General features: G+C 30.5%; 1 long non-coding RNA gene across 1 annotated transcript; it reads right to left on the reverse strand.

Moving 5' to 3' along the window:
* Window positions 1-5,819: 5,819 nt before the first annotated feature.
* Window positions 5,820-20,907, reverse strand: LOC126550368 (uncharacterized). The gene is made up of 3 exons (XR_007604438.1): window positions 19,142-20,907; window positions 7,087-7,347; window positions 5,820-6,353 (listed from the first exon to the last, which is right to left on the reverse strand). It is a non-coding gene; the product is annotated as an uncharacterized LOC126550368 (long non-coding RNA).
* Between the last annotated feature and the right edge of the window lie 2,988 nt (window positions 20,908-23,895).

Below are 23,895 nucleotides of genomic sequence, written 5' to 3' on the forward strand. Positions count from 1 at the left end.
CATACAACAATGTTAAATAAAATTAAACTAATATTTGAATTCGAGTGTTTAAAACTGTTTAACCTAATTAAGATAACTCCATAAATCAAACACAACTGCGAATAAGATAAGGTGCATAATGAGCATCATATTATCTATATTAACTTTTTACTTTTATAATTTACTTATCAATATTTTATTAACATGGTGTACTTGTTCATGTTCTCGAATCACGACCTCGAGAGCCCTCTGACGATCAGGAAGAAGGAAAATATTTTAACAATTTAATACTCATATACCTGATAGGTGGCTATATATTATCCAGCACTTACAGGTAAGTGTAGGAAAGAGTCCCTCAGATTCCAACATTCATTCAAGGCTTATGTCCCTTGTGTTTGCCTCACATTAAATTTATTAAACGTACTCTAATATTCTTATTAATTTGCCATTTATTATTTAATATACTTTATTAATTTATATTTTTTATTTTTTTTCTTTTATTTTTGTGTTATTAAAGATCATAATTTTTAAATGTAACTCTCGATACAAAGAGCTCTGCGTTTTTTTTTTAAAGTAATACAAATTTTTAATTTAACTTAATGATAACTCGACAATCTTATTACTATAGATACAGTTATAAGCTAAAATGAAATTCTTCATGATATACTTCGTTCACCCTTCAATTACGTCACCGTCGGACTATATAATGTGGAATATATACCTATCTCGTCCTAATAGGCAAAACGTACGTTTTGGCGACAAATTTAAGGGTTGATCAGGTATATCGGAATATATCAGGCAACAGCAGTACGACTTATCAAAAGTATAGTATATAATAATCGGCGGCGGTAATAAAAGGGAGAGTTTAATGGTAGCGAACCATTGTAGGAAGTGAAACATAGCACCCTTGATACATTACTATACTGTACCTGCGACTACGGTGATGTCATTAACGCGGACGATCATCACGATGATTATCATCTTATTATACAATTAATACAGTCGACAAACGATCCTAGAAATAATAACAATATTCACGGTCTCGGCACTCGTCTATTTATGCCTCGATACATTTATCATATAATACGCATTATAATATGAAGACGACGAACTGTGTTCGGTCGGTTCCCACGATTTTCTCCGCGAGATTATATACAAAGCACATAATATTATACACATATACACTACACCCCCTCGAAACTGACGGCCTGCTATAATAATATTACCTATCAAATATATTATACGATCGTTTTTAACATCAACGTATACGAACGGGTTTGCCCTCCGGCGTTGTACGCGTGTGACCTGCACGGTTTATTGGTCAAATCGACCGCGGAAAAACATCATGATGACCCACCGTGTGATGGGGTACATTATTATAAAATATTACACACATAATAATATCGTACGCGTTAATCGTGGACCGCGTGTATGGTATTCAAAGCCGATAGTATGATGCTCAGGTAATAATGATAAATTAACACGCGCACTTATGTATTATATAATATATAGGTATGTAATAAGAAGAATCAAAACGTCCGGCAACCCGAATCGCGGTCCTGTTCGCGTGAAGATATTTTTGAAAGGGTGTAGGTCGTGGAATGCATAATCCACATCTGCAAACGCGAATTAACGACTCGTATGGGTAAGTTTTCGCCGTTGAAAATAGAAAAGTCGAAATCCCGAAAGAACACCACATCAAACGACGAGTCCCACCACGGACGTTGTTATAAATGATATGATATTTAAAAATCATACGAGACTTTGTGAGTGAATATAAGCGCAGCTTTGAAGTCTCTCTATTCCTCCTTCGTTTTACGGTTTGATCGTCAATAAGTTTTTGACAAAACGAGGTGGCGAGCACGCGTTAGTATACGAGCGTGTTTTATATTGTAAAAAAAATAAATGGGTGATAATAATATAATGTATAATTCGGCAGTTTTTGCTGCCCTGCGCTAATCACAGCGATTATCCGTCCAATCGATTTATCGACAGCGACGTAATCCGCGCACACTGGTGGCAACCGGTCGTGAATAATACCGTTTTAATAATTGTAGCACACTTGTTTTTTATTCTTTGGTCATTATGTTTATGCACACGACGACGAGACCAGCAACACGTCCGCGAGACTAGCCACCTATGTACATAATTAAAACTCGACTTGATAGTTATTTCGTATACATACTTACTAGTTACTACCTGCCGATCTGCAGTATCGTTTTAGAGAAGACAGGAGCGTTCGATTTTCTACCGACTGCGTCGCATATTCGCTCATACAATATGATTTACGGATGATAAACGTTACACGTAAACGTAAGCAAGGCGTGTTAAATCGTCGAGAGGAAAATTTGACGAAACCGTCTCTCAGCCATTTACAGACTTGTCTGATACATCACAGACTTCGCGGGATTTCCGATATTCATCATCAACGGCATAATATAATATATGCACTTCACTTCGCTTATAATCGTGATCTTCAAACATCGGTATACTACACTGCAGTTTATCTAATCACGAGAAAATTAAAATACAAACGATTTTATGCGTATCAAGGTAGAGGCCTTGGCAATATCGTTTGATTTATTAAGACATATTCTGTACGCCTGTGTAATTGAAAATGTATATACTACATTTTACGCTATAATTATTTTAATAACACTTATTATTAAATATTATTCAAGTTGTAGTTTTTCACTATTATTATTATTATTATTATTATTTAGGAATCATAATTGAGTGTTCATCGGTAACGGCTACAATATAAAACAATATTAACTCGTAACGCTGCAGTACACTACTCGTCTTACACGACACGTGATATCAACAGCTTTGTGTGTGTTTGTGTACCAAGTGGATTGACGCGAACACGAGGTTGCTTTGAATGACTTGATTGACTTTCAAAGGGAAGTTTTAGTTTGAAGGCACTAAACCTCTCTTTAAGATGTACGTATAATATTCAAACATTTCAAACCATAGACAAGATATTCAATATGATAATATTGAAACATAGGTGGCTATGAGATGTTTATAGCCCTCTTGAAACCTTGAAGGGTGAACCACTTTGTGACCTTATAAAAGTTTGGAAAAGTTATTAAAAATGTAATACTTTCGTCTACGCCCCTCTGTATAAAGTAAGTATATTATATGAGTATAATATGTACAAAAAGTATTATACAAAAATACCAATTAAAAACAGATGGAATATTCGATTTTCACCCATCAGTCATTCGTAAGATTATGATATAATTTAGTAATTTATTTAAGTATATTAATAACCATAAAAGTATACGATTTATAAGCCTGCAGCAAATCGTGGAAGCTAGTTATCTCTGCTTCGGTGGATTATATAGTAATTAGCCATTCCATTAGGCCACATTATTCTTTACGAACGTTAAATATACACATAATATTTCTATTCGTGTGACTATTCATATGAGGTGTATATAATTACTAAAAAATACTGGATAAATAAACATAATATTGATTCGACTGCGATACCACATTCCAGTACAATAAAATTGCAATAAAACAAACTTCTTTTTCTTACCATACATTATTACTTATTAATTATTATTTGTAGGTAATTGGCATGTTGAACTTTAAGAAAACCTTTGTTCTTTAACAGTGAAGTCTTTTGAGATACATTGCAGCTATATTGACGTATAGTAATACAGTATAGTACATTACTATTTAGTAACTTGCCATATAGTAGGAGTAATATTATGAAAGAAACGAAATCGAATTTAATTCGCTCTCAATCTTAGGACGACGGTTGTATTGAGTTGACTGTTGATATGTACCTATACGATGTGTATATACGAGTATATTGATCGACAAAAATCATAAATTAATTTATTGGACGAGTTAAAAATTCTAACGATACAAATAGAAATCCTTTTCCGATTGTTACGTTTCCGTGTCGGTTCAAAAAATGGCACAACGGTTTAATTTTTATTGGTATGTTTTATAATTTATTTTTTATACAATTCGTTCGTTTTCGAATATTATAAGCGTCCGCGATTCCGCACAGACGATGAAATATGCAGTACAATATTGTTATTTAAATATTTAATTATTTTATTGTAAACTGATCTACTTTTACCGTATACGTACATATACAGGTGGCCGAATGACAAATAAATTATGGTGGATTGTTGTTATTTGTTATTATATTGTTATTAACTTCAGGCCCGTGGTACGACGTTATTGTTAGACTTGAGTACTTGACAATGTAATGATGAGAAGTCGGATGAAAAAAAAATTAATTCTCGATTCGGTTGTGTTTGAATGTAATATATTTATGACTGTTGTGAAATTTCTATTTCAATTTTAAATCAAGTTCCTTAACATAACATATAGATTTAGATATTATTTGTGCACAGTGTATTAAGTATTTACTTATCAAATTGCAACCGTAATTGATCTATAAATAGAAATTATTTTGTGCAAAAGTTAATTAATGATTAAATTCAACATATACCTACTGATTTATCAATTTCATAAACCGTCGTAGGTATATACGAGTAGCACTATAATATTGCTTGGACTAGATACGATAGTCGATAACGACGGAAATTAACTTCTTCAGTTATACATATTTTATTTTGCATAATAATATGATGATCGTGTACCTATATTAAATTTATATTTATTATAAAGAATAATACAATATAGTAATTGCACATTGGAATTGGAGGTATTTATTTTTTTTAATTATTGAATTAGTACGATCTCTAGTTTTTATAGTACCTTTCTATAGTTTGAGTGTCATATATTCATAGCAATTTACTGAATTTAAACATCTTAAGATCGTTTTAATTTTGAAAATTATTTGAAACTGAGTAGATAACGTTCTCTGTATTAATAATCACTGTTTCTTTAAATAACATCATCATTCATCATTCATCATAACAATATATTGTAAACTTATTTTTATTAAAAATGTATTGTATCACACAATTTGTATGACGATGATTTTCAGCATGTTTTTATCAACAAATAATAATGATATAACAAATGATCAAAAAATTCAACAAACTAAATAAACCACTTTTAAATTTTACACGAATAATTATATTATAAATTATTATAATAGATCATTAAAACGAAAACATTGTATGTGTACGATAAAATACAACTAATTGGCGTAAAAGAATTTATAAAATAATAAATTGTGTTGTAAAAAAATAACAAAAAAGTGTACTTATTTTTATTGAAATATGTAAAAAAAAAATCAAAATATGTATCTAATTAAATATTTATTGAATTGTTTTTTTTTTTTTTAAATTCAGATCAAAAATAACAATACATTTTCGTATTTTATACCTTGGGACTATAATTAATTCATTGAATTATTAAATAACTTAACTGGTCTCATGATGGTTGCATCATATTATATGTATTTATTTAACTCATTATTTAAAAGGAATGAATTACCAGGCTCAAAACTAAATTCACCAACATCATCCATACCCTTATATTTACGATTCACATCTTTATTTTGTTGATGATACTTTGGTTTTCGAAATATGATGATTTAATGAAAAGCACTGAATTATATTATTACTGATTTTTTACAATATTTTTGATATAGAAATTATTTGTCACCTAAATTTCTTATAAGTAAATTATTTTTAGTATTTGGATACCTTAGATATTAACCTGAATTTAAAGAAAAAAAAATTAAGTTGAATTAAACATAATTTGAAAACAGATCGAAAAAATTCAAACATTTTACAAATTTTACAAAAAATAATACAAATATGTATTTTTATGTATCTATTTAAATCTTCTAAATATTAGATTAAAAAAAAAAACAACTAAACACATGGCCTCGAAAATGAAAACAAATAATGAGGAAAATAATTTAAGCGCGGCGATTTCGCGGTAGAGACAAGGACGAAATTTGTTTTTACACGCATTATATTATCATTCAATTGTGTATTTCTGAACAAGTAAAGGTTTTTTTTTAACCCGACCTACCCTTCCCACAGCACTCGCCACCTCCGCCGGTTTTTATTTTTTTTTACATTAAAATAATAATATATTATCTTCACGTGTCGGCCGCGCGTGTTCAATATAAAATCGTATAGAATATTGTTATAAAATAAACCGTTTTCGTGCGCTCAATCGTTTTCCCCCTAAGGTAAAAAAAAATTTCCCCATCTTTCCTTTGGTCAGCCGCAGTCTACCGACTGCATATAACTGCACGCACATACGTTATAGACATATGGGAATCCGGTTTTAGTCGGGTCTGATTGCTTTGCTCGATGACAACAGAGAGAAACACTAAGAGACTCGGTTTAATATTTTGTCCACGTCGATTTGTGCCGTTTTTCGTACGCACACATAATGCTATGCCCGGTCATATGTACCTATAAATATTATACAGAGTGATTCACTAAGCATGTTCACCCTTTTTCTCCAATATAATATAGTTATTGTATTGTTATATTAAAAGTTAATTTTATGAAATTTTAAACTATATTTTCAAATCCATGAGTCCTTTATATTAGGTACTTAAGTATAGTATATCTGCAGAGGAATAAACTTCTATTTTTCAAATGAGAACCCCCCCTCCCTTACTACTACGATTATAAATTACGATAATTTTTCTGAAAATTTCCATACTACTCAGATTCAAAATTTAGACTACACAGTAGTTTCTGAGTTATAAAATTGTGTGTAGCTATTAAAGTCAATAGTTTCATAATAATGAGTTTGAAAGATATGGGGCCAATGAGAGTTTACGATGATTTGAACATTTTAATAATTAATAATAATCTACAAAAATAGTCTACGTACCTATATCAGATGTAGATCTGTCTATTTGAAATGAGGAAAACCGATATTTTTTCAGAAAAAATACAATTATAATTTTATTACATATATTTTGGATAAAAATTGATAACATTATTAAATATTAAACAATTTTATATATGTTTTTAAATTATGATTTTAAGATGTGATAACTACCTATTTGTTATATAAATAAATACATAATATACAAATTGTCCAAATAGGACAATTTTTAATTTAAATAAATTCATTAAAAAAAAAAATAATGAGAACTAAAGATCCATATTGAATCAACCTGTATACACTTACGATGAGTATTGTCTTTGTATGAGAAGTTCGGTTTCAACCGACAGACCAGCCGAATTCCCATGAATGAGCCCGACTGATCATAATAATACCTCTCTCGTAGAGACCCGTCAACAAGTTCACGGTGACATATCATCTGCTACACACAATCGAAAATCGATCGACAGCTGCGGATACTGCAGCATAAAACGATTAGAGGCCGGATGTCAATGCCTTAAAAGAAATGCATTTATGGCGTAGAAAATATTATTTTATGACCTGAAACTAACAAAAAATGGTCAACGGTTTCGAAAAAAAGCCTTTGAAGTTTGAATAATTTAATGTTAAAATAATTTAAGATGTTTAAATATTTTTATCGTATACGTTTTAATAGGAAAAACTAAATTTAAAAAATTTCAGCAGCGTGTAGAATGGCCGCGATTATTCATAAGGTTTTGTGTGGCAACAAATAGCTCCGTGATGCTATCACGCCAAGCTATCATCTCCAATTCAAATTTTTTGTATAGTTACTTAAGATTTCATTGAGTAAACATGAATTATTTTACCAAGTTAGCTAATACTATGTGTAATTATTATTAGTGACTATTACTTATATCTGTAAAATTTTAAACCACATTTTTTCGCAGGCGGCTGAGAAACGTAAAAAGTATACGTGTTGCGTGTGTTTCCCTGTTACTCGAGGATAATAGGCGTGTCTGCAAAAGTAATTGTTCCACTCATAATTTGTCGTTTTTAATTTCGTGCGCCTTTTTTATTTTTTGCACAATAATTTAATCTTTTAAACTAGATTTTTCAAAAAATCTGATAGGTACTTTTGCACTTAATGATACCTGTTTACTCTGTACCTATATAGTATATACATCAATACATCTAGTTAATTTTTTATATGATGCCATTAAAAGCAACATTATAATATAATATGGTAATATGATAATGTTAGCAATTATAGCAATTTTTAAAATTTTAATTTAATTTGCGTATAACGGGTTAGGACGATATAATAGTATATGTATAGTTACGGACAAGTATAATGTAATTATTATTAATATATTATTATAGGTACTCCATGTTTTGATTTTTATAATTTATACATAAAAACGGTCTAAACACCGAGTGAATTTTTAACAAGTGACTGTAGAATAATTTCGAAAGAATATATCATGCGTTAACGTTTCGATTGTTTCGTTTTTGTTTGTGTAAGACGGACTTATTGGTGGTGCGATTTAAAGTCGATTTAGAAAGTATTTTTCTGTGCACTATCATTGATTTTATCGATTTACACTAAACCCTGATCGCATCATAATTTCGACAAAAATTTATACAAAAAATTAATCAGCCATATTTGAATAGCGATAGATGAATTTTTTTCGGAGGAGGGGGCACTATACGGTAATTCAGTATAGTAATAGTAATTAGTAATATAGTTAGACACTGTATGCGCGCCGTGGGCAGAATTTATTAACAAAAAATGTCAATCAAAAAAAAAAGCGTCAAAAAAATAAGCGAAAAAAACTTTAGGCAGAGTTCAAATTTAATCACAAACAGCACTAATCGAAAATTATTCGTACACGTTCATTTCAATATTTTTGTACATACTGAACAACCCAACTCTAAAGAAAGATAATAACACATAAAATAATATAGCTATATTGTTTAATAATGATAATATTTTACACACTTAACACATACACGTTCATACCTATATAATATATGTAATTATTGATATAAGGTAGCCGATATCGTTTTTAGCGGAATGATAAAAAGTAAATTTAATAACGATACAAATGGAATAAAAACGTCCGTTTCAATGTGCTGAAACCAGTCTGCGCAACCGGCAGACGCATTTTTTATGCGTATAGAACACTATTGTATTCTGCTGCAACAAATCTCTGCGGTATATCTATATATTATACGATATTCTGCAGTATAATGTATGACCAGACAAGCACCTATACATTATTATAATATTCTTTTTTCCCAAAAATTCCTGCGCGTTGCGTTCCAGGATCCTACTACTACCTATTACCGCAGCCCGAACGTATATATTATACAAAATCGGCTACGCGTAAAAAACTACGATATATTCGAAGATCGATGATCGAAAACGATGATAAAGTATTCGTAAACAAGCTCGTCAAATCGTACGAACTCTAAAACTACTGTGCCGTTATTATGGTTTCGAAAATAATTTAATTTCTTTTCACAAAACGTTTTTTTTTGTTCTATACGCGCAGAATATTTTTTGGAAAAAAAATATTGAGCCACTCGTATACACTTGTTATATAATATATCACTGCACTATTGCCCCTATTCTGGCTATCAATATTATATACTTGTTAAAAATTCTTCTGACGTATATGTATTTAAGCACCACTGCTATGTATAAATAGTGAATGCATTTAAAAAAATATTTCAAATACTTTAAATATTAACAGGCAGTTTATTTATATATAAGTAAGTTTTTTTTTGCGTATAGATATTTAAATTATTATGATATGATGGTTAAATGTTTTTTTAATCGATTGTAGATATGATGTTCATGTTGAAGAATCTCCCCATAGCGCATAAAGGTATACGGCCGTTTTTAAATTTTTAAATTTTTAAATGTATATTGTTCTTTTTATATACTAATTAGTGGGTATAGGGTTATTTCACACGTGAATTGAAAAATAATAATAATCTACAACACCGGCTATCTAAATGCCGTGTGATCCATGAGTCACGGAGCCAAAAGACTATACGACTATGGATGAAAAGTTATCAGGACAAAAAGGATGACGTGTCCTAAATCCGAACAACTGTTGCAAAACGATATAGGTATAAGCCTAAAAAAGTATCCCGATTTAAATTTCTCAGCGGTTTGGTGATCGTTAAAACAAATTTTAACGTTATAATATGACGTTACCGCGATGAAAACAAAACAAACATCGTGTTTGATATTTTACGTGTACATACTTATTACTTACTATATACCTACGTCAGTATATACGAACGTAAGTTTTGAGACCGTAAACGCTTATCTGTATTTATATAAAACCGACTTGTTGATGGATCGGCAATATTATGATAAGTACTTACGTACTCGTACTAGCGCCAAATTGAGCAATCTTGATAATAACTCATGTGCGGTTGTGATGTAATTGTCGTAAACATTATAATAATGATAAATAATAATATTGTGATTGTAACGATAAAATAAATGTGTCGTAGAAACAAGTAAAAATCTTTGATGAATAAAAATGAATACATTATCGTCAAGTGTGAATTGGATGTTTTACATTTTTACAAGGCTAAACGCCATGAAATATATATGTTTATATAAATATTTGTTTATGTTAGGTATATATAATAATAATTTTAGATCAACATATTGAATTCGAACACCATATACTCGTACGTCGTCGTCGTCGTCTCGAGGTAGAGGTCTAAGAAATTTAGCTCACCCAAAAAAGTAAGCTATAAGATAAAAAATATTTCTTAAGTGATCTAATTATCATTTAGCGAACTCGTAAAGTGTAAAAATGTCTACATTGCAACAAATGTTTATTGCGGTCGTTCAAATCTGTTTTCAAATCGATGACATAAAAAAGAGAGTCGACATTGAATTCACGTAACCATAATAATATGTAGGTTATTGCAGCGTAAGTTTCGATAACTATAATCCTATATAAATTCTGATACTTGACTCTTGTTTATTCCATAAACATTATTTCTATAACTGAGACATATATATAGTCACAAATCTCGGAGGAAGTTAAGGGGGCGTAGCCTCCCCTAAAAGTCATAATTAGCTCCCCCCAATTTGTTTATGTTTTAAGATTAGTGCCTACAAGGTGAGTTTTGCATCTCGTCGGTTTTTTCAATGTTCAGTCAAGGCTAAAGTCCTCTCATTAAATGGAACCAATTTGCACCTATAGACATGTGACATGTGAAAATTGGCTTGTAGGTACATATAGTATTATGTTTTTGTACGATCTAAGATGGATTTTTGAATTTAAATAATTGGAAATCGTAAAAAATGATAGTAAAATAGATAACATAAGATGATGGTTAGAGAATTTGTTTTAAAATAAATAAATAATATTCAACGTTTTTATTACTTAAAAATGCATAATGGTGGGCGCGAATATAAAAAACGCATGACCTACATAACTCTATCCCCCCTTCAAAAATAAATGAAATAACGCTCTATATAATTGAGACAATATTATGCAGATTATCTGTCACAGTGCTACGAACATCGACCGCGGTCATCAAATGTGTTTTTAAAAAGTAATAATGGCAATAATGCTATAAAAAAAACTAGAAATACCTACCACCGTCAGCTATACCATTTGACGGTGGTTATACTTTTGACAAGTTGTGTTATTGTTTTATACGGAAAATTGTAATCGCGTTCTATATATATGGTTGATGGTGACACAAGCCACTGAACCATATTTTGTAATTTTATATAACACGGAGATATCAGAATATCAGATAGTAATAAGTTAGAATTAAATACAAGGATTAGAAGCGGTGATTTTCCGTCTTGTCTAGAATACGCGCTAACATTTATGTATTTGGATGTGTTTTCGTTTCAATGGATACCGATTTATCTAATAACCACTAAGAATTCTGAAAATAGGTATGAAGTTTTCCTCAAATTTATTTAAAATCGACTTTCCTGATTTTTTATTTCCTCCACTAAATACCGAATAGAATTAATGAAAACAGTGAAAATAGTAGAAATTAAAAAAGACGGTCACATATAATAAAATGTTTGGAAATACCCGTAAGTTTCTGTTCAAAATAAGGGGAAAATTTCTGTAGTTCGAACTTAGATTTTACAACATTATGATGTTGATGTACTAGATTGACTTTATATGCTTCACCAACATTATAACCTATCATACAAAAAATGATATCCCTATTTTCCTATTTAAAATTTTTAAAATTAAAAATATTTTAATAATATAACCTCGGTTATAGAAGCCTTGTATTTTAGTAATAATAAAAATATTTTTACAAAAATCGATTATACTTCGTAGTTCGTTTGGCGTATTTAACTTTAATGTTACACTAATTGTAGGTATATCACTATATCAGCATTGACGTATCAGATATACTTTATTCTAAATATTTGTTTTTGAACTTTTTTTTCTTGTTTTTACTGATCTCCTGAGTTTAAACATGTTTCTTTTCCTCCACACGATAATTTCATGTGGTAATAATAGATAGCATCGACTTTTTCATTTCCTATAGTCAAAAATATATTAATTTTATTACGCCATTACAAACGGATAATTTTTTAACCAATCTATGGTAAAATATTAATAAATATTTAATTTTATAAATTGAAGACGATAAAATGTGATAATCATTATAAAAAAATCACTAGGCCAAACTTATTACTATAGGTTTATATAATTAATAAAAATTAAAAAGGTAATTTATAGATAGTAATAATTAGACTCGATGCGTAGAGCCGACAGTGCGTTACAAACAATAGTGGGCGGCGGGGGAAAACTATAGGCCTCGAACGCGTAAAAAATTAATAAATACACGTCGATACTATGTTGCGCGATAATGGAAAATTATCGTAATTCTGTTTTTGTTTTTCACTTCGCAGTTGGATACGTTTTCGTACTATTTCGTGACATTTGGTAGGAGCACGTTCGGCACCGAAAACACAATATCACAATCTATCTATCTATAATTATATTATTATTACGAATGACACAACAACGCGTTGCTCTGCTAGTGCAGCAATCGAACGGGACGCAGCGTTTTCATCAATGGTTGTTGCAGAACTTGATATTTTCTTTTTTTACCCAACCTATAAGGGAAGAAGAAGATCTTACAGAATTTCCAAGGATTTTAAACCTAAATTATAATATTAAATAATATAATTTTAGAATCTTAAGGATTAGTTTAGTATACTAATAGATTTCACAATAAACTTACCAATATCACTTGGTATTTTGAATGTCTAACCTAAATATTTCAGGAAATCCCTCTAGAAGGTTAAAAAGAAATTATCCGAAGGGTGTCTTAACAAATATAGTATTAAGATGATTACGACTTAATATATATATATAATAATATGATATAATATATAAGGTGTATTGGTAATATTAAAAAGTTTTAGGTACGTTAGTTATTTCACTTCCCACCGTGACACTGAAACCGCTGACTAATAAATTGTATAATTTTATTCGAACGACTCATCAAAACCATTCTAGAGTTATCATAAAAATCGTCAATGTTTCCGATAATTTATATAAACAAGTGGTTAATAAACCATCTTTCGAACAAGGCAATATAGCCCACAGCGTTTCATCACCGATTCGGTATTCCGGTGTTCCGGTGTTCGTATCGAATCGAATCGTTGCATGCAGTACCTGTACTCGTATAATACCACTCATCAGTACGCAACACAGAATTTTATTTCACTTGTAATTTCTATTTTCTATCAAAGATGACGGATGTTCGGGAAAAACTGAAGTTGAAAATATCCTATGATTTTCAACTGAGAGAAAATCAGGTACCTAAATCTCTCTCTACCAATAGTTTATCCGTTATCGTGCAGCTTTTAATTATACACCATATACAACGGTGGTAAACTTTAAAACGTTAACTTGAGAACGACATTTTTAGTGGTCCTTTCCGCAGTCTCGTAAAATGAATAGATATAATATGCATATACATATAACGAATGAATAATTTTTTCATCATTTTAATACGTCAGTTATGTTATTAATACAGTATCTGAAGTATCTGAAATTCAACTAAAATTGTCTAAAATACTGATTATTAAATTTCAAAAATGTGTTAGTATTAGTTGGAAATTTATAAAAACCAATAGGTAATAACTAATAAGTTATAAGTAATTGGCGTTTTGGCCCTTGCGTGGCACAACAACAGCTAGTCCACTGCATGCGGTAAACATTTTTCATAATTTATATTATATGACAAAAAGGTAATAATATGGATATCATCAACAAATCTATCAAACGTTTGGTTCATATAATATTTAGGTATTTAGAATATTTACCATGAGGTCAGATCACCGGAAGTACAGAAATATATATATATGTAATATGTATGTATAGTGATAACAAAAATAAACAAAGAACAAGTTAAAGTGAATAGAATATTACTAACAAACATAATAATATATTATATTAGACTTACAAAAATAATTGTGAGTAAATAATAGTTTGAATAATAATTCTATGCGCTCCATATTTATATATCTTTATAACGTGATCACTGATCATCTATTTTTGCAGCATCAAATATTATGATAAAAAAATATTTATCGAAAATTATGTTTTTGAGGAAAATAAAACGGTATATTTTAAATTCCATTAGATAATTGTAATTTATTCCTAGAATTACAGATAAATAGATCGATAGTAGACTTTACTCTAAAAAAATAACAATTAAACAATACAGTTGGTAACCTAACGGTTAATCGATTGTATCGACTATATTGACATTTTATAACATGATTTATTTTACTGTTTTTATACGCGTGTACCTACCTATCTACATATAAAAGTATAAAACGTGTATACAAACAAATACTTTCAATTTTCAAATTACACTAAAAAAGTCAAATTTAACTGATTCCTATTATTGCAATGATGGTTTTTATTAACGTTTTACGTTTTGATTGTACAAATAATACATTTATACTAGACACCATAATTAGTTTGGTCACACTCTAATCAAAAATATGTAGAAGAATCCAGCACAATATTTTGTATTTTATTCTTATTCATGTTTAATATTTGTCTAACTCTAACACAAACAAACATATAACATTTTTAAATAACATGATTTACCAAAATCTATTTTAAAAGAAAAAAAAATTACAAGCCAATATTATTTTTTTTTTTAACTCAAATAACGATATAGTACTATAAACGCTTATGTGTATATATGCCTATATGGACGAAAAAATCAAAATAAATTTTAATCCGAACGCGAGGTATAATTGAACGGAAAATATTGTGATAACAATATAATATTATTTATTATAAATGTAGTTAAAAGGATCAATATTTTATTTATTTTTTTTTTAAATTTTAATCTTTTCTATTTTTTCTTTAAACGTCAATTTCAACAAGCAGTCACCTACGTCTATAACAATAGAGACATAGGTAAATGTAAAAATTTAATTGCCCCGCCTGTAAATATATATTTTATAAATATGGCCAATATAGGTATCATGGTAAACTACTTATACATACCTACTTACTACTCATAAAGAATGTATTATGATCCGTTAAACCTTTCTCGATGACGGAATGCTGGTTAAATCCTACAACAGCATAAGTACCGACGAGAAGGTGAATAATTCGATTCGACGCGGGCGTTGTCGTATACATATTTGTTATGCTGATATCTGTACATGTAGACACAAGAAATCTGAAATTTATCAACCGGCGTTTTGGTTGTCTAATCGCGTTTAGATGTCATCACAATATAACATAATAATGTCAAGGATTGAAAACGTTATTAGATGGAAAAAACATTAAAACGATAATAAAAATATACCATAAACAGAAAATATACAATAAAGAAATAAAAAAAAAAATGGAAATGAATTACAAATTTTGTATAGTAGGTACTATTATATTGTTTTTTTTTTTTTTTATCGAATTTATATTTTTTATTAATCCAGGATGTAGGAAAAATAATAATAATATAATATGTTCTGTTGTTGAATGAGTAGTAATTCTGATAAATAATTGTTAGTACCCAATAACACTAATAACTAATAATCGTAATATTTAAATTATAAATAAGGCTTTTACTAACTTTTAAAATTTAAACACATTTTTATTTTTGTATAAATTATAAATAACTTATAACTAATTATTATTTTTCTTAATAAAATGTTTACTTAGTTTACTAATCATGTTTAAACTTAATAGTGTTTTGTATTGTAGGAATTAAAAATGAAAATCCTTTTGTAACATTAAAATAATTAGAACATAGTATACTGTTAGGAAATTTATTTTTGGTTTTTTCTAATTTAATTTTTTTTTTTATTATACGAAAATGAAAAATACAAATAATTATTCAATATATAATTAATAATAACTCAAAATTTAGTATTATCAATCAAAAATGAAAAACTTTAAAAATAAAAAAAAATAATAAATAAAATATAAATTTGACGTTAAGTAGACGTGTGAGGTAAACTTCAATTTTAAATTTATATTAATTAAATGTCGATCTTAGGTTTTCGTTTAGCTAGGTATAATAAAACCAAAATAACCAAACCAGTAACCACTAAAGTTTATAATATAAATCAATATACGCCGATAGGACCAGTCATATTATAACCAATAATTTTCAGAACCAAGTGTCCTACTGTCCTATCTTGATCTTTACTAGGGACAAATCGTCCTTAAATGCAACTAATGACGCGGATGAACTATGAGAACAGCCGTATTGTATGCGGGCGCCCGGCCCGCCGCCCTAACCTCTATGAGATGAAATCAAAAACAAAAATTAGTATAGAAATTAAAGAGAACATAGATGAGTTATTGAGTAGTTATATAAGACATTTATTAATTATTTTTGTCATCTATTAATTAGGCCCGTGATTATTGCTATCCATCGGCCTTTTACCAAATCGAAAATGTCTAGATCTCTGTATCGTTCCAAGCCTGGAACCAACAATCGTGGAATCATAGATCTGCTCTTATTAATATGAATGATGGATACATCTTACACGGGCATATAATATTATGTAAGATATAATATCTAAGGGTATTTTTGTTATACATATGTTATCGACCTGTCCTGTTGTCGTGCCAGTGTCCTATATAGACAAAAACGATAGAGATGTTTTCAACGAAAAGAGATATATTACACCAATTTATATTGGTACACAAAAAGAGATTTACGCGTTCGGGACTTTGCTGCACTGTGATGAATAAGTATTATTGAATAAGCCACCTCAGAGGAAACGCCAGTGCCCGGGGCGTGAACGTGTCCTATAAACATCCGATTTGACCAAACCAACATGATAATGATTTTTTCTTTCGTATGGGTTATGTTCGTCGATCGATCCCTATTCATACTTTTTTTCAAAGCAGGGACCGTCGTCGGTTATTGTAAATTCCTTAACAACAACGCGTATACCTACACGCTAAGGATTTCTATCGTCCTTACCCACTGTAGTGATTTCGTGGAACGTCTGCTATGATGATTTATATATTTTATAACACCATACACACTACACACACAATCGTTGAGGTCGCGTCCCTATGGTCGTGTTTTCGAAGGAGAATGAAAAAAGGGCAACGATATCACAATACATAATGCATCTTATTGTTATAATAATATAGGTACACCTATACATACGACGGTATTCACACAGACGCAGCATCGAGTCCTCAATACCTTAGACTGTTGTTATTCGCTCTTCGTTTACTCGTAGCAGTGTAGCACATAATATTATAGCATATATACATAATGCGCATCTATATAGTCGCCGTGTTTGTCAACAACATTTTTAATACACTGTTGGCCATAAACATTACCGTACTTGTGTAGAAATTTAGGGATTAATATTAAATTATATTACATAATAGGCGTATAAATGTATAATAGACGGATCTAAGTTAATATATTGCCACCCGTCGTCGTTTAGGAATGGCGTCATGGCGAATAAAATTACCATCTGATGTGGACAATTTACAGCCACTATGTATTACGATGTAGGAACGTTTTTTTAAATGTCAATAAGATCGATTTATGAGGAATATTGTTTTACGTGTTTCAAGCATTGAAGATTAAAATTATAAATACCTATGATAAAACAGTTTATGAATAAATTGTGATATTGAAAACGGATTTGAACCTTTTAAAATGTTTACTTAAGATTCAACAAACAACTTTTCTCATTTGTTAATCTGAAAAGCGTTTAAATAATAATTGTTGAATTTACAAAAGTGTTAACTACAATATATTTATATTTCTTAAGTTAAATTTGTATTAATGAATGTTCATATATGGTTCAAAGTTGTTAATATAGGACCAAGAGAATATATAGATCCAATAAAAATACGTTAGTCTTTATAACATTAAAAACAGCCCGTTTCAAATTCTCACTCTAACAAGTGCAATTTTAAAGTATCATATTTTTCAGGAGGAAATTAATGTTTACCACTATAGTTGATTTAAATTGTCTCATGATAAAAACATCACTAGCGCATAGTTTATGAATAGATTACACCTAATACACGGTGAGTATACACAAAAAATTGAGAGAAGCATAAAACAAATATTAAAATATTGCGTGATTAAAATATATGTAGCTCACATTTTCCAAAAAAATCAAATAATTTTCAAAGTACCTAGAGACTGTTCGCTGTTAAAATATCATCGACTCGTAACACAATAATATTTACCTTCTGAGACGCATAAACAAAAAACATCATATTATTATTAAAGGAACGTATTATTCAAGACGCAATAACATTGAGATAGTCGATTTATAGGTGTGTGTACGAGGGGTTCGTAGAGCTAGCTCTAGAATTCCGGGAGCCAAGCACACCTGTGATCTGTGCCTACGTGGGTAAGTGTTTCGGTAAGTTTCTTCAGGCGTGGTGGTGAGGCGGGTACAACAGGTCGACGGGAGTTTACACGTTACATAACGGGCGAGACGTCGTATTATAATACACACGTACCTGGTATACTCATAAGGTCGTATACCTATCTATCTGTCTAACATATATCTCTCACACGACAACGACGACGCGCGTTTAAAACATTATTATTATTATTATTATTATTACCACTATTTCAAACGCGCTCCGACGAAAATGAAGTCGTCACTCACGTCCCTTCACGTTCGAGTCGCACACGACGACGGTCACCAAGAACCGGCCGGAATTTATTTATTTTAAACTGCGTGACTCACGCTCAAAAATCTTTTACACTCGTAATACATAATATCATATAGTTTTATACCCGTACAGGTAATATACAGGTAATATACATGGCTGCACATGGCGGTCGTAGTACCTATATATATATTATATATACCTACCTATATATACAACAGCTCAGATGAGAGGACGCCGCCGCCGCCGCCGCCGCGTTCGCCGGGTTCATTCGTCTGGACAGGTTTCATTATGCATAAATACACGCACGCGCACGTCCTATCCTCCATAGGTCTTTCTCTCAGCTCCTTTTCCCCTCTTCCCGCACGACAATCGGTGCCAGTGCACACACGCACACGGTAGGTACACCTCTCTCTCGCCGTATACACACAGACACACACACATACACCGTAAGTCCGTATTATAATAATATTGTACGAACCGGTTTACAAAGACTACACGGACTGCTGCTGCTGTTGCTGCGGTCGTAACACACATATATATAGGTACAGTTTCCATTAAAGGAACGACAAGGTATTTTTCACTGGCTCGGTCTCTGTCCCTCCGCGCGGTCTCTGTCTCGCCCACACCGCCGCCGTCACCGATGGTCCGTCTCCCGTGTGCGCGTTTGACGACTTTCCGTCGTTGGTAATAATGCGTACAACTGCTGTGCACCGCACGACGATAATAATATTATAACCCATCGTAAGACGCGACCACCGCACGAGACGTCGGAAACGTTCTCTCTTTCGTTCTATCCACATATTTATATGTATACCGTACAGTATACATAGTAAAGCATATTATATAGGTATAAAATATGTATAGGTACAGGCACTATACACTGCACGTATATAATATTACGTCGTCGAAACACAATGGATGTCTTATACGATATTATTATATGATTATAAAATCCCGACCGCTGCGCGCCCGAAGACGCCTCCGATAATACATGTATACGGACGTCGAATCGTCGCTCGATCGACGATCACGTATAGACATAGGCGAGATTTAGGACGAGCTTCGGCGTTCTTGGATCCCTCGGTTTTGAAATCAGCAACCTCCTAGTCTCGTGTTGTGTACTTGTACTATGTATTATACATCGTGATTAATTAATTCTTATTTTATTAAATCAATAAATTAGGTAAGGTAATGTGTTTATTATTACAGATACATCAATAAATATGATGTTGGGGGCACAAATGCACGATTATAGGTGTACTAAGGTATAACTGAACCTACCTTTAATCATGATATTGGGAGGGAGCGAAATTTCTCATTAAGTAATTCTGTCATCTAGGGTCGTATAAGGCTAACAGACTAACTTAAAAAATAAGCGCATCATTATCCTCTACAGTTTTTTATTGAAATTCTTCCCCTATGGATAAATTTAATCAGTATAAGATATGAATCGTCAATGAAAAGAAACGGTCCGATTACAAACCCAACTTAACACGGCGGCGACACGTCCGAATCCTCAGCAGTAGACCAATGATATCGCGGACGATAGTACGGCGACTAACGAGTGCTTTACTACGTTTAATTCGTTCGACATGAGTTTCAGCCGCTCGTTCCTCAATCGAAAGACGTCTTGTTCTTCTATCACGTTGTACCGGTCGACCGCACACGATCGGTCGTTGCATTAAGAGGACGTCATACCCGCAATACCCATTAGTCATTACTCATTACTGTTATTGGTGTTGAAATTTTGAAAATTTATGATTTGTGTCTCGGAAAAAATTATTTTTATTAGTTCATAAAATACTACCTACCGGTTTGTATCTGTCATCTATATTAGTGAGTAACTCACTATGAGTCTGTGTGGACATGCAGTGGGCATATACAAAATACTAATAGATCATTTTTATGCTATATAATATGCTTAAATAACAATAGTTAATACCCACTTTAAATGTGTATTTTACATCGCGATCACATATTCGTATACGCGAATATGCGATACTAATTAGTAATTACGAACTACGATTCATAAATACAATACTGATATCGAAAATCATTGAACATTATGTGACACTATATTTTATTATTATATTGTGGTGTTATACATGTAGTATATTGTATAGATATTCGTGTAGTAAGCTTCGCTTACCAACGAGCGCGAGGATTTATACTGGAACGAATTCAGAGGTCGATTCCGGGCATGCAGACTGTATAATATTATAAGTACAAGGCCTTGTTATATATTGGATGTGTATCGAGGACCAAAGATGAATACAAAAGCAAATTACTTACTGTACACACAATAATATTATATTATATTATATACCGGATGGCTCACGGTGATTTCCAGTTTTCTCGTATAAAACTAACACAGGAAAACGCGGTGGACCACGCTGTATAATATGCAAATGTTATTCAGATAATATATTGACCATGTGGATTTATAATAATATCGTATTATAAACTATATAGAATACAAGGAAAACTGTGCCGACCGGAACTATCTTTCAGAGCAAACGTGTGGGAGGAGACAATAATGTAAGCCTTTGTATTATAATATGTACGTTGTATATTATACGTGCGTCGGTGGCCGTGAACGACAACAATAAAACTGTTTTCAAATGAAAATATGTTCACTTTAAATCATGAGGTTGAAACAATATGAAGGGTTTCTGTCTCCCATTGAAAAATGAACCGTAACAGAAAATTTGATTTTTTATTTCCATCGAAATTGGAATAGATATTCCTGTATTTATATATATTACGAAAAAAATTAATCATTTTTAATAAACTATCGAGTGACTTCTATTTTATTTTTTATTACTAAACAATAAGCTCATAAATACTTCTCATACAAACTATTAACCAAATTCCCATTATAACTATTTATTGTTGTATTCAAGTGAATAATTCCGGTCTCAGAATCTTGCAAGACTTTTCACTAGACAATTTTAGTTTCTTATAACTGAACATTTAAAAGAAAATCAAGAATTAGTTATACTGCGATTTTTAAATTTTATTGTATCACTTTTTATACTAACACAAAACAAAAAAAAAAAAAAAATAAAAAAATATTTACCAACAAATTAAAATTTTAAAATTAACTGCTTGAAAAAATTAATGTTTCAGGAGTAATCGAAAAGAATTTGTTTTAAATTTATTAATTATTTATTTTTGTATACTTACCTACTTCTGATTTTTTTAAGTAGTGTTGTGATGCACATAATATTGCGTTCATACGTTAATTTCTTGGACAAACCATCTAGACATCTATATAGTATCAATTAGCATGCGATAATTTGTACTTAGCTGGCATTTTTAGCCAAAATATTAAATACGTAGCAATGTAGCTGTATATATATGTACCTAATATACATGCTATATTTATTATAATAATTGATTAGGCTAAACACAGTTGAACATTTCAATGTTTTTATCGGAAAATAGTAAAATAGATACTAAATTCTACCCAAATAAAAAACAATGTGATAATAATTTCATATAAAAAAAATACGTGTCATATCTATAGGAACCTAATAGTAGTTCATCAATAAATTGCGATTGCAGTATTATTCCTTATCGTATGAACTAAATATTCAAATTTTGAACTTTTGTATTGCGTAACATTAAAATAAAATTATGGTATTTTCTTTTCAAAAATGTATCGTTGGATTTATAATAGTACACAATGACACCCACTAAGACCGATTGACTTGCTATACAATACAGTATACTATAATCCGAACTATTATTATACCTAGGTCTTAGACGATCGTTTTCCGGTTGCGACGATTAATATAAATAGCCGACATAATATTTGACAAGTAGATAATAGAGTATCTTTAATTTTAATAGAATAACGTGTTAATCTGTTATTTGTTTGATCGCCTTTGGGTACCATCTGTCCAAATAAATGTAAATACCCACTACATATTATAAACGAAGTCACGAGGTTGCTAAGACTATTGACTATATTTTATGAACATATATTTTGTGCCAGAGAAGAAATTACAGGAAAATTGAAGTCCTGGTGCTATTTTTAATAAAACTGCCATAATTTTTCATGCGTGTATTTACTTATAAAGAAAATCTGAGATTAATGTATAATTGATTACTATAATGGAAAATTCTAATATATTTAATGATTACATCAAATTTTTTTAATATATTTATAAAATAATAGTCCTATATGCGATAATATATTAATGCCAATTCCAGATAATATACTTATGATAATTTAGTTTTATTATAATTAAAAAACGTATATTATACCGTAGATATTTAGTGTTTTTTGTTATTTTTTTATAACAAAATATAATATTTAGATATTGCTCTCCCGGTAGTTTAGTTAGTATTTAATACAATTTCATCACATAAAATAATAAAAAGGTATATAATGTCAACTAAGGTACACAATTTAAGTTTAAATCTGAATATTAATTATGACTTCCTTACTAATAATACAATAATGAGTATAGACAATAATAAGAAAGATGTTATGGCTATTTATCGGGTAATATATTATATAATTGTTTCTTAATAATATATTAACGGAAAATTGTTCTCATTACACTTACTTTCTCAAATACTAGTGTAGCCATCTTTTCTTCGTTGTTGTCCTGTTTCTACCTCAAAATGCGTAAATATTATTTTCCAGCATTTTTAATTACGTGTTATGAAACAAAAACTAATCTATATACTATATAGTACCTAGCGAATGCTGAATACGAAAAGTATATATTTATGTATTTCTAATCTCTATATCACAATAATAGTAACTCAATTGGTTGGGTAGTGTTGTACCAAGTAGTTGACCGATCTCATAATTGATCACAATAGTTTGTTAGGTCATTGAAGTACATAAAACATTTTATGTAAGTGCTCTAAACAGCAGGTACCTAAAACTGATGTTAAAGTGTTAGTATGATAATGTGTATATAATATTTAATGTATGCAA

This window comes from Aphis gossypii, chromosome 2, assembly GCF_020184175.1.
Source record: "Aphis gossypii isolate Hap1 chromosome 2, ASM2018417v2, whole genome shotgun sequence".
Lineage (NCBI taxonomy): Eukaryota > Metazoa > Arthropoda > Insecta > Hemiptera > Aphididae > Aphis > Aphis gossypii.